Source organism: Pristiophorus japonicus, chromosome 9 (genome assembly GCF_044704955.1).
Source record: "Pristiophorus japonicus isolate sPriJap1 chromosome 9, sPriJap1.hap1, whole genome shotgun sequence".
Lineage (NCBI taxonomy): Eukaryota > Metazoa > Chordata > Chondrichthyes > Pristiophoridae > Pristiophorus > Pristiophorus japonicus.
The window spans coordinates 67,960,336-67,977,470 of NC_091985.1; positions in this window are offsets into that span (position 1 = coordinate 67,960,336).

Below are 17,135 nucleotides of genomic sequence, written 5' to 3' on the forward strand. Positions count from 1 at the left end.
TTAATGTGCAAAGTTAAAGCACATGGGATTGGGGGTAGTGTGCTGACATGGATTGAGAACTGGTTGTCAGACAGGAAGCAAAGAGTAGGAGTAAATGGGGACTTTTCAGAATGGCAGGCAGTGACTAGTGGGGTACCGCAAGGTTCTGTGCTGGGGCCCCAGCTGTTTACACTGTACATTAATGATTTAGACGAGGGGATTAAATGTAGTATCTCCAAATTTGCGGATGACACTAAGTTGGATGGCAGTGTGAGCTGCAAGGAGGATTCTATGAGGCTGCAGAGCGACTTGGATAGGTTAGGTGAGTGGGCAAATGCATGGCAGATGAAGTATAATGTGGATAAATGTGAGGTTATCCACTTTGGTGGTAAAAATAGAGAGACAGACTATTATCTGAATGGTGACAGATTAGGAAAAGGGGAGGTGCAAAGAGACCTGGGTGTCAAGGTACATCAGTCATTGAAGGTTGGCATGCAGGTACAGCAGGCGGTTAAGAAAGCAAATGGCATGTTGGCCTTCATAGCGAGGGGATTTGAGTACAAGGGCAGGGAGGTGTTGCTACAATTGTACAGGGCCTTGGTGAGGCCACACCTGGAGTATTGTGTACAGTTTTGGTCTCCTAACCTGAGGAAGGACATTCTTGCTATTGAGGGAGTGAAGCGAAGGTTCACCAGACTGATTCCCGGGATGGCGGGACTGACCTATCAAGAAAGACTGGATCAACTGGGCTTGTATTCACTGGAGTTCAGAAGAATGAGAGGGCACCTCATAGAAACGTTTAAAATTCTGACGGGGTTAGACAGGTTAGATGCAGGAAGAATGTTCCCAATGTTGGGGAAGTCCAGAACCAGGGGACACAGTCTAAGGATAAGGGGGAAGCCATTTAGGACCGAGATGAGGAGGAATTTCTTCACCCAGAGAGTGGTGAACCTGTGGAATTCTCTACCACAGAACTTTGTTGAGGCCAATTCACTAAATATATTCAAAAAGGAGTTAGATGAAGTCCTTACTACTAGGGGAATCAAGGGGTATGGTGAGAAAGCAGGAATGGGGTACTGAAGTTGCATGTTCAGCCATGAACTCATTGAATGGCGGTGCAGGCTAGAAGGGCCGAATGGCCTACTCCTGCACCTATTTTCTATGTTTCTATGTTTCTATGTTTCTATGAAGCATCATAGGCCAATACAAGACGTTTACACGGATCATAATGAACAAGCAACTTGTTTGAACAGAGCAGATTCTTAGCTTTCTCAAAGGCTCTATCTTGAGACACACCCCAGACCCAGTTTTCGCCTTTTCTGAGTAGCACGTGCCGTGGCTCTAACAAAGTGCTCAATCTGGATAAGAAATGACCAAAGTAGCTGAGTAGCCCAAGGAATGAACGCAGCTCCATCACATCCTGAGGTCTAGGTGCATTTTCGATGGCCTTGGTTTTCGAATCAGTAGGCCTGATGCCATCAGAAGCAATCTTCCTCCCCAGGAATTCAACTTCAGGTGCTATGAAGACACACTTAGAACATTTCAGCCTGAGTCTCACTTTGTCCAGACGATGTATGATTTCTTCAAGATTGTTCAGATGTTCGGTAGTGTCGCGACCTGTGACCAAAATATCATCTTGAAACACGACAGTTCTTGGAACAGACTTCAGTAGACTCTCCATATTCCTCTGAAATATGGCTGCAGCCATACAAATTCCAAAAGGACACCTGTTGTAGTGGACAAACAGTCCTTTATGGGTGTTGATGCAGGTGAGTTTCTTCAAAGTGTTGACAAGCTCCTGTGTCATATAGGCCAACATCAGATGCAGTTTAGTGAATGACTTTCCACCACCAAGCATCGCGAATAGGTCATCAGCCTTCGGTAACGGGTACTGATCCTGTTTTGAAAATCGGTTAATCGTAACCTTGTAGTCTCCACAAATCCTGACCCAGTGCCATCACTCTTCAATACAGTGATTGGCTGGTGATTGGTGAGTAGTTTTTCTTTTTTCTCTTCTATAACAGTGAGTAAACTTTAGCATTGTTGTTGCTTATCTAAGGGTTAAGTCATGGCAGGACAGCTCGGTCACGTGTTATGCTCCTCCTGTACCATGTGGGACCTCAGGGACAACACCAGTGTTCCTGACGACTACGTGTGCGGGAAGCGTATCCGCCTCCAGCTCCTGACGGACCGTGTTGTGGAGTTGGAGCTGAGGGTGGATTCACTCTGGAGCATCCACGATGTTGAGAATGACGTGAGTAGCACGTGTAGCGAGTTGGTCGTACCGCAGTGAAAGGGTCCACAGCCAGATAGGGAATGGAAAACCAGCAGGAAGAGCAGTGCAAAGAAGGTAGTGCAGGGGTCCCCTGTTGTCATCCCCCTGCAAAACAGATACACTGCTTTGGGTACTGTTGGGGGGGATGACTCATCAGGGGAGGGCAGCAGTAGCCAAGTTCATGACACCATGGCTGGCTCTGTTGCACAGGAGGGCAGGAAAAAGAGTGGGAGAGCAATAGTGATAGGGGATTCAATTGTAAGGGGAATAGATAGGTGTTTCTGCGGCCGCAACCGAGACTCCAGGATGGTATGTTGCCTCCCTGGTGCAAAGGTCAAGGATGTCTCGGAGCGGGTGCAGGACATTCTAAAAAGGGAGGGAGAACAGCCAGTTGTCGTGGTGCACATTGGTACCAACGACATAGGTAAAAAAAGGGATGAGGTCCTACAAAACGAATTTAAGGAGCTAGGAGCTAAATTAAAAAGTAGGACCTCAAAAGTAGTAATCTCGGGATTGCTACCAGTGCCACGTGCTAGTCAGATTAGGAATCGCAGGATAGCGCAGATGAATACGTGGCTTGAGCAGTGGTGGAGCAGGGAGGGATTCAAATTCCTGGGACATTGGAACCGGTTCTGGGGGAGGTGGGACCAGTACAAACTGGACGGTCTGCACCTGGGCAGGACCGGAACCAATGTCCTAGGGGGAGTGTTTGCTAGTGCTGTTGGGGAGGAGTTAAACTAATATGACAGGGGGATGGGAACCAATGCAGGGAGACAGAGGGAAACAAAAAGGAGACAAAAGCAAAAGACAGAAAGGAGATGAGGAAAAGTGGAGGGCAGAGAAACCCAAGGCAAAGAACAAAAAGGGCCACTGTACAGCAAAATTCTAAAAGGACAAAGGGTGTTAAAAAAACAAGCTTGAAGACTTTGTATCTTAATGCAAGGAGTATCTGTAATAAGGTGGATGAATTAAGTGTGCAAATAGATGTTAACAAATATGATGTGATTGGGATTACAGAGACATGGCTCCAGGATGATCAGGGCTGGGAACTCAACATCCAGGGGTATTCAACATTCAGGAAGGATAGAATAAAAGAAAAAGGAGGTGGGTAGCATTGCTGGTTAAGGAGGAGATTAATGCAATAGTTAGGAAGGACATTTGCTTGGATGATGTGGAATCTATATGGGTAGAGCTGCAGAACACCAAAGGGCAAAAAACGTTAGTGGGAGTTGTGTACAGACCTCCAAACAGTAGTAGTGATGTTGGGGAGGGCATCAAACAGGAAATTAGGGTGCATGCAATAAAGGTGCAGCAGTTATAATGGGTGACTTTAATATGCACATAGATTGGGCTAACCAAACTGGAAGCAATACGGTGGAGGAGGATTTCCTGGAGTGCATAAGGGATGGTTTACTAGACCAATATGTCAAGGAACCAACTAGGGGGGAGGCCATCTTAGACTGGGTGTTATGTAATGAGAGAGGATTAATTAACAATCTCGTTGTGCGAGGCCCCTTGGGGAAGAGTGACCATAAAATGGTGGAATTCTGCATTAGGATGGAGAATGAAACAGTTAATTCAGAGACCATGGTCCAGAACTTAAAGAAGGCTAACTTTGAAGGTATGAGGCGTGAAATGGCTAGGATAGATTGGCGAATGATACTTAAGGGGTTGACTGTGGATGGGCAATGGCAGACATTTAGAGACCGCATGGATGAACTACAACAATTGTACATTCCTGTCTGGCGTAAAAATAAAAAAGGGAAGGTGGCTCAACCGTGGCTATCAAGGGAAATCAGGGATAGTATTAAAGCCAAGGAAGTGGCATACAAATTGGCCAGAAATAGCAGCGAACCCCGGGACTGGGAGAAATTTAGAACTCAGCAGAGGAGGACAAAGGGTTTGATTAGGGCAGGGAAAATGGAGTACGAGAAGAAGCTTGCAGGGAACATTAAGACGGATTGCAAAAGTTTCTATAGCTATCTAAAGAGAAAAAGGTTAGTAAAGACAAACGTAGAGTCCCCTGCAGTCAGAATCAGGGGAAGTCATAACGGGGAACAAAGAAATGGCGGACTAATTGAACTAGTACTTTGGTTCGGTATTCACTAAGGAGGACATAAACAACCTTCCGGATATAAAAGGGGTCATAGGGTCTAGTAAGGAGGAGGAACTGAGGGAAATCCTTATTAGTCGGGAAATTGTGTTGGGGAAATTGATGGGATTGAAGGCCGATAAATCCCCAGGGCCTGATGGACTGCATCCCAGAGTACTTAAGGAGGTGGCCTTGGAAATAGCGGATGCATTGACAGTCATTTTCCAACATTCCATTGACTCTGGATCAGTTCCTATGGAGTGGAGGGTAGCCAATGTAACCCCACTTTTTAAAAAAGGAGGGAGAGAGAAAACAGGGAATTATAGACCGGTCAGCCTGACATCGGTAGTGGGTAAAATAATGGAATCAATTATTAAGGATGTCATAGCAGTGCATTTGGAAAGAGGTGACATGATAGGTCCAAGTCAGCATGGATTTGTGAAAGGGAAATTATGCTTGACAAATCTTCTGGAATTTTTTAAGGATGTTTCCAGTAGAGTGGACAAGGGAGAACCAGTTGATGTGGTATATTTGAACTTTCAGAAGGCTTTCGACAAGGTCCCACACAAGAGATTAATATGCAAAGTTAAAGCACATGGGATTGGGGGTAGTGTGCTGACATGGATTGAGAACTGGTTGTCAGACAGGAAGCAAGGAATAGGAGTAAATGGGGACTTTTCAGAACGGCAGGCAGTGACTAGTGGGGTACCGCAAGGTTCTGTGCTGGGGTCCCAGCTGTTTACACTGTACATTCATGATTTAGACGATGGGATTAAATGTAGTATCTCCAAATTTGCGGATGACACTAAGTTGGGTTGCAGTGTGAACTGCGAGGAGGATGCTATGAGGCTGCAGAGCGACTTGGATAGGTTAGGTGAGTGGGCAAATGCATGGCAGATGAAGTATAATGTGGATAAATGTGAGGTTATTTATTTTGGTGGTAAAAACAGAGAGACAGACTATTATCTGAATGGTGACAGATTAGGAAAAGGGGAGATGCAACGAGACCTGGGTGTCATGGTACATCAGTCATTGAAGGTTGGCATGCAGGTACAGCAGGCGGTTAAGAAAGCAAATGGCATGTTGGCCTTCATAGCGAGGGGATTTGAGTACAGGGGCAGGGAGGTGTTGCTACAGTTGTACAGGGCCTTGGTGAGGCCACACCTGGAGTATTGTGTACAGTTTTGGTCTGCTAACCTGAGGAAGGACATTCTTGCTATTGAGGGAGTGAAGCGAAGGTTCACCAGACTGATTCCAAGGTGGCGGGACTGACCTATCAAGAAAGACTGGATCAACTGGGCTTGTATTCACTGGAGTTCAGAAGAATGAGAGGGGACCTCATAGAAACGTTTAAAATTCTGACGGGGTTCGACAGGTTAGCTGCAGGAAGAATGTTCCCAATGTTGGGGAAGTCCAGAACCAGGGGACACAGTCTAAGGATAAGGGGGAAGCCATTTAGGACCGAGATGAGGAGAAACATCTTCACCCAGAGAGTGGTGAACCTGTGGAATTCTCTACCACAGAACTTTGTTGAGGCCAATTCACTAAATATATTCAAAAAGGAATTAGATGAAGTCCTTACTACTAGGGGGATCAAGGGGTATGGTGAAAAAGCAGGAATGAGGTACTGAAGTTGCATGTTCAGCCATGAACTCATTGAATGGCGGTGCAGGCTAGAAGGGCCGAATGGCCTACTCCTTCACCTATTTTCTATGTTTCTATGTTTCTAGGAACAATGGGACTGGCCCACTCATTAAACTCGTCCGGTGATATGACCCCTTCACGTTGGAGTCTGTCAAGCTCAATTTCATCCTTCACCCTCATCATGTAAGGAACAGATCAAGCTTTATGATAGACAGAATCCAGGTGAATCTGCACCTTGGCTCCAGTAAAATTACCAATGCCCGGTTCAAACAAAGAAGGAAACTTCTTCAACACTTGAACACACGAAGTGTCATCCACCGAGGACAACGCTTTGATATCCTTCCAATTCCACTTGATTTTCTCGAGCCAATTCCTGCCAAACAGCGTTGGACCATTACCTGGGATGATCCATAATGGTAGATTATGAACCGCACCATCATATGACACCTTGACTGCTGCACTGCCAATCACCGGTATGAGTTCCTTAGTGTAAGTACGCAACTTGGCATTGACTGGACATAGCTTAGGCTTCACAGGCTCAGTGTCCCACAGCTTCTCGAATGTCCTTTGGCTTATTATCGACTGACTCGCACCAGTGTTCAGCTCCATTGATACTGGCACGCCATTCAGCTTCACATTAAACATTATCAGCTGGTTCTTTCCCAAGAACGAATACAAACCATACACTTCCTCCTCAGGTTGTGTATCCAGGCCAGCATTGGACTGGTCATCATCAGCAATGTGATGAGCGGCAGCACGCTTGCTCAGTTGTGGGCACATTCTCTGAAGATGCCCCACTTTCGAACAGCTATTACAGGCGTATTGTTTAAACCGACACTGATGAGGCCGATGATTGCCCCCACAACGCCAACAGGGGGAAATTGGATTCATACCAGTTGGCAGACTTTGAGCAGCTACAGGTTTCACATAAGCAGTTGAGTAGGCCCTGCCATGAGCAGCTCTGCCAGACGACGACACAATCTTGTTTACAGTACCTGCCGTGGAACTCCGACTCTTCGATGATATCTGCCTCAAATTATCATCAGTCGTCATGCGTGCCTGGGCAGTCGTGATGGCCTTGCTCAAATCCAGCTTCTCTTCGGCCAAGAACTTCCGAAGAATCACATCATGGTTGACGCCTATCACGAAAAAATCTTGCAGCATGTCTTCCAACACGTTCCCAAAGTTACACGGCTCAGCAAAACGTCACAGGTCGGCGACAAAGCCTGACACATCCTGGCCCTCAGCACGAACATGCGTGTAGAAGCGATAGCGTGAGATGATGATCCCTTCATTTAGCTTAAGATGGTCACGCATCAAAACACACAAATCCCCATATTCTCTGTCCATTGGACGTAAAGACGAGAGAAGATTCTTCATGAGGCCATAAAATTTTGGACCACAAACTATGAGGAAAACCGTCCTGCGCCGAACTACGTCAGCATCTCCCTCCATTTTGTTGGCCACAAAATACTTATCCAGGCCATCGATAAAATCCACCCAATCCTCACCCTCCGCGAATCTCTCCAGAATTCCAATAATGCTCATTGTACATACAAAGGTTCTTAAGTTACCTCGTCGCCAAATGTAATGAATGTAATGACTCAAAAGACTTGTTACTGTAAACTGCCTCAGGTGTAAACCTGATCCAACTTTATTTACATCCAAAGTAACCCGCGTGACATGGTACCCGTGCTTATATACCAGTGCCCGCGCATGCGCGCGTACAGCCTGATGACCTCCGACAGTGGCGCTCCCTGGTGTCTGGTGACCCGAAGCATAAATACATAACACAGACATGCATGGAAGGAGAGCCCCATAGCTCATTTACACACTCTCACAGGCACATGCGTACATGGCATATCATTTGGAAGAACTGGTTAAAAGTTCTCTTGTAAGATATGGTTCTCTTCTTTGACCCTGGTCTCCCTGCTATTGTATCTCATTAACTACTGCATTTAAACAAGCCTGTGTAATCTGAGCTTTTCCTCTGTCCATTTGCATACATACTTTGGCTGCCGCTCCGGACCCGAGCCATTCAATACTTTTCCGCCTTTCCAACGCTTTCCTTTTCTCTTTCTCCCTCCCTGACCGTTCTGCCCTGTCATCATGCGTCCGTTCATCTCACCTCTCTAGGTATTCTGCCCTCCCAAATCCCTACACCAATCCTTCATTACTCTTTGACGTTCCTACTCTCCTGCCATCCTAGGCTTGATTCCCTCCTAGATAAGCCTACAGCATTACTCTGTGCTTCTCTTGACATCGTATGAAGGATCTATTGAGGCACTCGCTTGCTGCCTCCTTACAAGCAGCTCCAACTGACCAATCCTACTATCTCACCGATGTTCCTGCCCATTGCACCCACTGGGGGCTAATCTTGCCAATCTTCTCCCCATCCAACTCACCCCCACAGCGCTGACCCTGTGGACACAGACAGTGGGACAGCCATCACCGACCCTCTCCGCAACTCCCTCTAGAACGTCAATTCGAGTGCAAATAAGGCCCTTCCCATCCATGAGCTTATCGTGGATGATGGCTTCGACATCATGGCCCTGACGGAAACCTGGTTGAGGGGCGATAAAACCTTACCCTTAAATGAAACTTCCCTGCCTGGCTATACCTTCTACCACTTGCCCTGCTCAGATCGCCGTGGTGGCGGTGTGTCTCTCATCAACAAATCACACCTTGGTCAGTCCCACTACTCCTCCAGCACTTTCTCCTCCTTTGAGCATCTCACCCTATTCCAACCCTCTTACCTCTCATTTAAAATTCTCATTCTCGACCGCCCACCCAAGTACCATAACCATTTTATTACCGATACTTCTTCACTACTTTCCTCCCTCTGCCTCTGCACCGAACGACTTCTCATCCTCGGTGATTTTAACCTCCATCTCAATTCATTACGCTCTCTCTCCTCTGAGTTCACTAGTCTCCTATCCTCCCTTAATCTCTCCCTCCAAGTAAACTCCCCAACTCATATTCACGGCCAGCCCTTCGACCATGCCATCTCTCGTGGCCTCGCTAATCCCATCGTGTCAATCGCTGATAAAGCCATCTCTGACTACTTCCTCGTATCGCTCTCCACCCACATCCGCTCTTCACCCACATCCCCTTTCCACACCTCCCCCCCCCCTGCCCCCAGCCCACAACCCTACCTCCTTCTGTGTCCGCCCCTGGAAAATTCTCCCGACTCTCTTACAACTGCACTTATCAACTCCCAACTGACTAGCCTCTGGCCCTTCATTCACCATAACATTTCTTCAGCTACCGATCTGCTCAATCACAGCATCACCACCGCCTTTGATGCCCTAGTCCCTGTTAAAACAATTATTCTCTCTCACTCGGGCCATTCCCCCTGGTACAGCCCTGATCTTGAACAGATATGGTGGACAATTGATTTAGCCATTCACCACCAGATCTGGCTGGACCACATAAAGCACTATCGGGTCCTACTCTCGTCTGCCAAAATCGTTCACTATTCCAGAATCATTCTGGAAAGTAAAGATAAACCCCGGCTTCTATTCTCCACTGCTAACCATCTTTTTAAAGCCCTCTCTCCAGACTCCACCCTCACCTTCGACAATAAGAGTGAGGAGCTCATGGACTTCTTTATCTCTAAGATTGAGACCATCCGTTCGGCTGCCTCTGCCTCTTCCCTTCCTTCCTCTAGCCCACCGGGCCAAACTTCCTCTATGGATCCCCCCTGCCCTAGCCCTGACCTCACATCTTTCTCCAGTTTCTCTCCGATCTCCCCTCATGACCTTTCCGAGCTCATCCTGTCCATGTGACCCACTTCCTGCTCCCTTGGCCCTATTCCCACAAAACTACTGACCACCCAACTTCCTTTTCTGGCTCCCATGTTAGCTGACATTGTTAACGGTTCTCTCTCCTCAGGTACCGTCCCCCTCTTCCTCAAATCTGCCATCATCACCCCCTCCTCAAGAAAACAACCCTCAACCCCTCTGTCCTTGCAAACTACGGCTCCATCTCCAACCCCAATTTGATCTCCAAAGTCCTTAAATGTGTTGTCACCTCCCAAATCCGGGCCCATCTTTCCCACAATTCCATGTTTGAATCCCTCCAATCCGCTTTCTACGCCTGCCACAGCACTGAAACAGAACGCATCAAAATCACAATTTACATCCTTTGTGACTGTGTCAAAGGCAAATTATCCCTACTCGTCCTTCTTGACTTGTCTGCAGCCTTTCATATGGCTGGCCACTTCTCCAATACCTCTCCACAATCATTCAGTTGGGTGAGACTGCAATTGCCTGGTTCCATTCTTATCTATCTAATCATATCCAGAGAATCACCTGGAATGGCTTCTCGTCCCGCCCTCGTATCGTTGCTTCTGGTGTCCCCCAAGGATCTATCCTTGGCCCCTTCCTATTTCTCATCTACATGTTGCCCCTTGGCGACATCATTTGAAAACACAGCGTCAGTTTCCACATGACACCCCAGCTTTACCTCAATACCACTTTTCTCGACTTCTCCATGGTCTCTAAATTGTCCGACATCCAATTCTGGATGAGCAGAAATTTTCTCCAATTGGATATTGGGAAGACCAAAGCCATTGTTTTCAGTCCCCGCTGCAAACTCCATTCCCTAGCCACTGACTCCATCCCTCTCTCCAACTTCTGTCTGAGGCTGAACCAGACTGTTCGCAACCATGGTGTCATATTTGACCCTGAAATGTGCTTTCGACCACATATCCACAGCATAACTAAGACCGCCTATTTCCACCTCTGTAACATTGCCCGTTTCCGCCCTTGCCTCAGCTCATCCGCTGCTGAAGCCCTCATCCATGCCTTTGTTACCTATAGATTTGATTATTCCAATGCACTCCTGGCTGACCTCCCACAGTCTTCTCTACGTAAACTAGAGGTGATCCTAAAACTCGACTGCCCGTGTTCTAACTTGCATCAAGTCACGCTCACCCATCACCCCTGTGCTCACTGATCCACATTGGCTTCCGGTTAAGCAACGCCTCGATTTCAAAATTCTCATCTGTTATATCTTCAGTACAACTCACAAACACACACAAACTGTAAGATGGCTGCTAACATCAGGAACCTAGTCAGGTGACGTGTTCCCTCTTTATTGTTGTGAACAGCACTGGCTGCAATGCCACAGTAGTCCACCAGATGGAGCTATATATATTATACTTTTCTCCCTCCTTAATGAAGAAGTAATCAGAACAAACTAATCATCATACAGAACTTGTATGGTTATACATAACAAAAGATATGGACTTATTTTGACATATTTACAAATCAAGCTTAACCACTTGTTTTCTGTTTCAAAGAGGATACCTTCGCTCTCGAACAGAAACTTCCAAACATGGTGTTGAACTTAATTGAGGCTGATCCTCCAATTGATTTCCTTTGATTTCCATTTGAACTCTCTCTAACTTTAGACTGTTTGTCTGCCTGACTCGGACTCGGACTTAAATTCTGACATTCTCCTGGATTTGTTTCCAGTACATTGGATGGAGGATATGTTACTGGTGTATCAAAACTCTCGGATGAGTCAGAAATAATCGAATCATTCCCATCTTCAACTACTTTCACGTCTGTAGGTAAAATATGATCAATGTGAACAAACCTAACCTGTCCATGAGCAAACATCTTGACCAAATATGTGTGAGGACCACATATCCTCACCACTCTTCCTGGTAACCACTTTAACCATTTTTGGTGATGGTTCTTCACTCTCACCTTCTGATTTAATTTCACACTTCTCTCTTTTACTCTACCTCTATCAAGATTCTCTTTTTGTCTTAATTGTTTCTCTTCTACAAACTCTGCCAAGTTTGGTTTTAACAACGAGAATCTGGTTCATGGCTGTTGTTTGAGAAACAACTCTGCTGGTGTTCTACCAGTAGTTGAATGAGGAGTATTATGATATGTAATTAGCAAATTAGCCAATTTATGTTCCAATGCCAACTGTAATTTCTTTGGATTTGGATCCAACATCTGTTTGATGAAGACACGTTTTACAATTTGTACTTTGCACTCTGCTGCACCATTTGAAGCAGGGTGGTAGGGTGCAACCTTGATATGTTTCACACCATTTGTGCCCATGAACTGTGCAAATTCTTCTGAACAAAATTGTGGTCCATTATCAGAAACAATTTCTTCTGAGAGGCCAAATGAAGAAAATAATCTTCGTAAAATGTCTAATGTTTTACTTGTTATTTTCCACATTGGAAACACCTCGACCCACTTCAAATGGCTATCAATCACAATGAACAATTGTTGTCCTTCTAGCTCAGCAAAATCAATATGTAGCCTTTGCCACTTTAAGTGGTTTTGCCCCTGATGGTTTCGAATCACCGCTCTTACAATAGTTCTAGACACCGAAATTATAGTTGTTTACAGTAATATACAGTCATAGACAGATCTTTTCGGTCTCCATCGTCACAATGCTTTTATTCAAGTTAAAGCACACCTGCACCCAGTAAAAACACACCCTGGTAGTGTAATACAAACAAACACAGTACAACACACAGTCTGGCGTGTCTAAACAGGGCCCTAACACGAAGTACCCATATCTAAAACACCATTGCTCGGATTCAAAATTACACCACTGAAATCTATATGTACGCTTATGATCCTTGCAAAACTTCCCCACTAAAACCCCTAAGGCTTGGTTGGAACACACAACACCCTTTCATACTATGCGGTGGTCTTAAAGATGTGTGGGCTGGGATAAATGCTCACCAATTATCCCTCTGGCTTACTCATTGCTTCTCCCGATGAGGCGTATCTTCTGCATCTCCAAGTCCAGTCTCAAGGTCAGCTTCCCAGTCGAAGTAGCAAGGCTCTCTGGTGTTTCTTCTCTCCGTCCCAGATGGAGTGCTCAGTCCTTGTGCGTTGCAAGCAGGCGTAGAAGAGTGGAGAGAGAGAGATGGCAGCAAAAACTGCCTCTCTTATACTTGCAAAAAAATTGCTCCTTTTCATGCCAAAAATCCAACTGTCCTTCCCCTAAAAAGCAAACTCAAGTCTGTGCCTGTTCCTTTGTCAACTGGGATGTACCTCGATGTGTGGCTTCAATGAGTCTGTGGTCAAATAGCTTTCCTTTATCTTTAAATGGCCTGAAACCCTGGCCATTTTACTTAATTTCTCACTGATGGGTTCCCATTCCATGACAAAAGGTGCCCATCAACCATGATGTTCCTGCTTTCAACCATTCTCATTCCCGCCCAGCTGATGTGTATTCAAGTTAAACATGTTTGGACCTGCCCCAGGTCAGTGCTGTCTGCTCTCTGCAGTAACAGAAAATGTGTCCAAGCAATGTCAAAAAGTTTAAGCTTTTGCTGTCGATGTTTTCGCCGAATCTTGGGAGGCCATTTCCATGGCTGTAATGGTACTGATGGTGGTTTCTTGCTTACCAATTGACATGTCGGACACTGACTGATGATGTACTCTATATTTTTATCTAGATCTGGCCACTATAAGTAACTGCGTGCAAGATTCTTGGTCAAGCACATTCCCAGGTGCTGGTCATGGAGGTCTCCTAATAATTTGGACCTGAATTTATTTGGTATAACCACTCTTGCACCCCATATGATACAATCTTTATTGACAGATAATTCATTCCTACGAATGAAGAATGGATGTGTATCTTTGTCTGTTACCTGGTTTGTCCAGCCATTTGCAATATACTCATACACCTTTGACATCACTGGGTCACGTTTAGTTGCTCCAACAATCTCTTCAGCTGTGATTGGTAGTTCATCAATGTATAAAAAATAGAACACTTCTTCCCTATCGGGTGTAACTTTTGATGGGGAAGGCAATCTAGATATAGCATCAGCATTACAGTGATCAGCTTATCATCTGTATTCAATATCATATGGTTATGTTGACAAAATCAAAGCCCATCTCTGCATTCGGGCTGCAGCTAATGTTGGAACTGGGAACTTTGGATGGAGGATTGCTGTCAGGGGCTTATGGTCCATAACGATGGTAAACTTATGACCATACAAGCATTTGTGGAACTTCTTGATCCCAAAAATTAATGCCAAAGCTTCCCTTTCGATTTGTGCATTATTGAGCTCACTGGCACTGAGAGTGCATGAAGCAAAAGCAATTGGTTTCTCCTCCCTACACCGTAATACATGAGAGATCACTGCCCCAACTCCATACGGAGAAGCATCACATACTAGCTTGATCTCCTTAGATACGTCATAGTGAACTAACATGGTGTTCTCTACCAATTTGCTTTTACACTCCTTGAATGCTGTATCGCATTCTTCTGACCACTTCCAATGGACTTGTTTTTTCAATAGTTCATTCAGTGGATGTAATACTGTAGCCAAATTTAGTAGGAACTTCCCATAATAATTCAAAAGACTCTTGGGAGTGGGTGCATTTCTGATTGCATCCAGCTTTCCCTTGATTGGATGTAAACCATCTTTGTCTGTACTCTGTACCCTAAGTACTCCACTAAGTTTTGAAATAACTCACAATTGCGAGCAGACACTCGTACTCTGTGCTTCTCCAGCCGTTTGAGGACTTCATTCAATATATTATTATAAATTTGCCTATTTGGTGCTGAAATTAGTATGTCATCTAAATAACATACTATCCCTTCAATACCTTGCAAAATCTGGTTCATCACCCCTTGGAATATGGCAGGGGCGAAAGACACTCCAAATGGTAGCCTATTAAATTGATATAGGCCTAGATGAGTATTTATAGTCAAACATGACTTGGACTTCTCATCTAGTTCAAGTTGTAAGTAAGCATTTGTGAGATCTAACTTTGAGAGGATCTGACCAACTGTCAGTGTTGCGAACAAATCTTCTACATTTGGCAATGTATTGGGGAGATTACCCTCTAGAACCTGGTTTACGGTTACTTTATAGTCATCACACAATCTTACCTTACCATCGGACTTAGGTACAACAACCATGGGTGTAGTCCAATTACATAGATCTATCTTAGAAATAATGGGCTAGCCTTTCCACTTTGTTCGCTAGGGCCCAAAAAATGGGCGATGTTTCAGCCTTAGTGATGTTGCAGCCTCCATGATCGCTGGAACATCGGCCATTTTTTGGATCGCGATTTTCAGCTCGGCGATAGCCCAGTGATGTGAAATGGGCGAAGTGATAGCCCAGTGATGTCACATCGCCCAGCGATAGCCCAGTGATGTCACATCGCCCAGCGATAGCCCAGTGATGTCACATTGCCCAGCGATAGCCCAGTGATGTCACATTGCCCAGCGATAGCCCAGTGATGTCACATCGCCCAGCGATAGCCCAGTGATGTCACATCGCCCAGCGATAGCCCAGTGATGGCGAAGGGTACGCATTTTTTATTTGTTATTGGTAGGCCATGTTTTCCCGCGTTTCGGGAGGTCAGGGATCATCCACACATGTGCAGAAGAGGGAGAGAGATCGAGAGAGGAGAGAGAGAGAGAGATAGAGAGAGAGGAGGAAGGCAGAGACAGAGAGGTGAGAGAAAAGAGAGAGAGAGAGAAAGAAAGACAGATAAATATGTCTGACAGCGATGAAAGTGGGAGAGATGTGGAGACGGGGAGGAAGAGGGTCAAACCCTTCTCCGAGAAGGCCAACGAGGCCCTCATGGCGGAGGTGCACTCTTGCTGGGCCCAATTGACTGGCGGGGAGCATGGTGGGAAACCAGCACTACGGTCATACCGCAGGTTATGGGGCGAAATAGCTGAGGTCATCTCTTCTGGGTCCCACAAGCCCAGGGTCTCAGACCAGTGCCGTAAATGCTGGAATAGCCTCGTTGCTTTAGCAAGAGTAAGGATGACTTCATATTTTAATGATGCACATTCTAAGTATAATAATCATTAATAATGGTAATTCTCCTGGATTGAATGTAAGCTTGTTATACTAACTTATGTAACATATATCATCCCCGCTAAGAACTGGACAGGGCCATGAACCGGTGCCCGTTTTCAGTCTCTCTGGCTGCTGTCACTTACACAGGGACCCAGCATGGACTGGGGGAGAACTGCCTTTGCTCACTGTCTGGCCTGGGACACTTTTGGACATCATCTATTGTCATTGAATTGTGGACACAACCCCTATTAGCATATAAGGTTTGGAGCTGTTGTGTATAAATGATATAACCTAGTCAAGTAGTTTATGCCATGCTCTATTCAAGTTCACAGAGGAAGATATCTCATAATCGGGCTCAGCAGAGATGCACCGGGGGAGGCCCTGCTGTAATACAGACCCTCACTGACCTGGAGGAACGTGCTGCAGCACTAGTGGGGGCCCACAGTCGAGCGGTCACCACCCGTGGTGTTGCTGGACCATCACATGCGCCACATGAGTAATGTGTCAAACAGTGTAAGAGCTATGTGACATCATTTCATTCTCATATTGTTATATATGCAGACTATTGATATATTCTCTTTGTAGTCACTGTATAATTGCATAAGATGGAAACTCGTTTACCTGATGTACTATCAATAAGGTTTACACTGTCTAGATACTATGCTGGCACCACTAGAGGGTGCAACTGGTGGTGACCGGGGTTTTCTGCCCTGGTGGCAGAGGCTGTTTCAAAGGGGAGCCACTATGCGGCTGAATCACTCTGGAGTTACGAATAAAGGACCAAGGTCACTACAATCTGAGTACAACACATTGCCTCGTGGAGTCATTCATAAGTACATTACAGACATAACAACTGGCGATGAGTATACGGACTTTCACACGATTATGGCTACCTTTGGCACACTAAAAGACTTCGCAGAGGGTGATGATTGGGATGCCTTCACGGAAAGACTTGAGCAATATTTTGTGGCAAACAACCTGGCAGGGGAGACGGACGCATTGGCGGAGAAGCGCAAGGCTATACTGCTGACCAGTTGTGGGCCCGAGGTCTACCGCCTCGTCAGGGACTTGCTGACACCCACGAAGGCCAAGGATAAGACATATGATGAGCTGACTGAATTAATTCGCGACCAACTAAAACCAAAAGAGAGCATCCCCACGGCCAGGCTCAGATTCTACACTCACCGCAGATCTGAGGGCCAGGAGATTGCAAAATATGCTGCCGACCTCAGGAGACTTGCGGCACTGTGTGATTTTGGCATGCACCTCAACGAAGCATTGCGAGACATCTTCGTTATAGGAATTGGCCATGAGGGCCTCCTTCACAAACT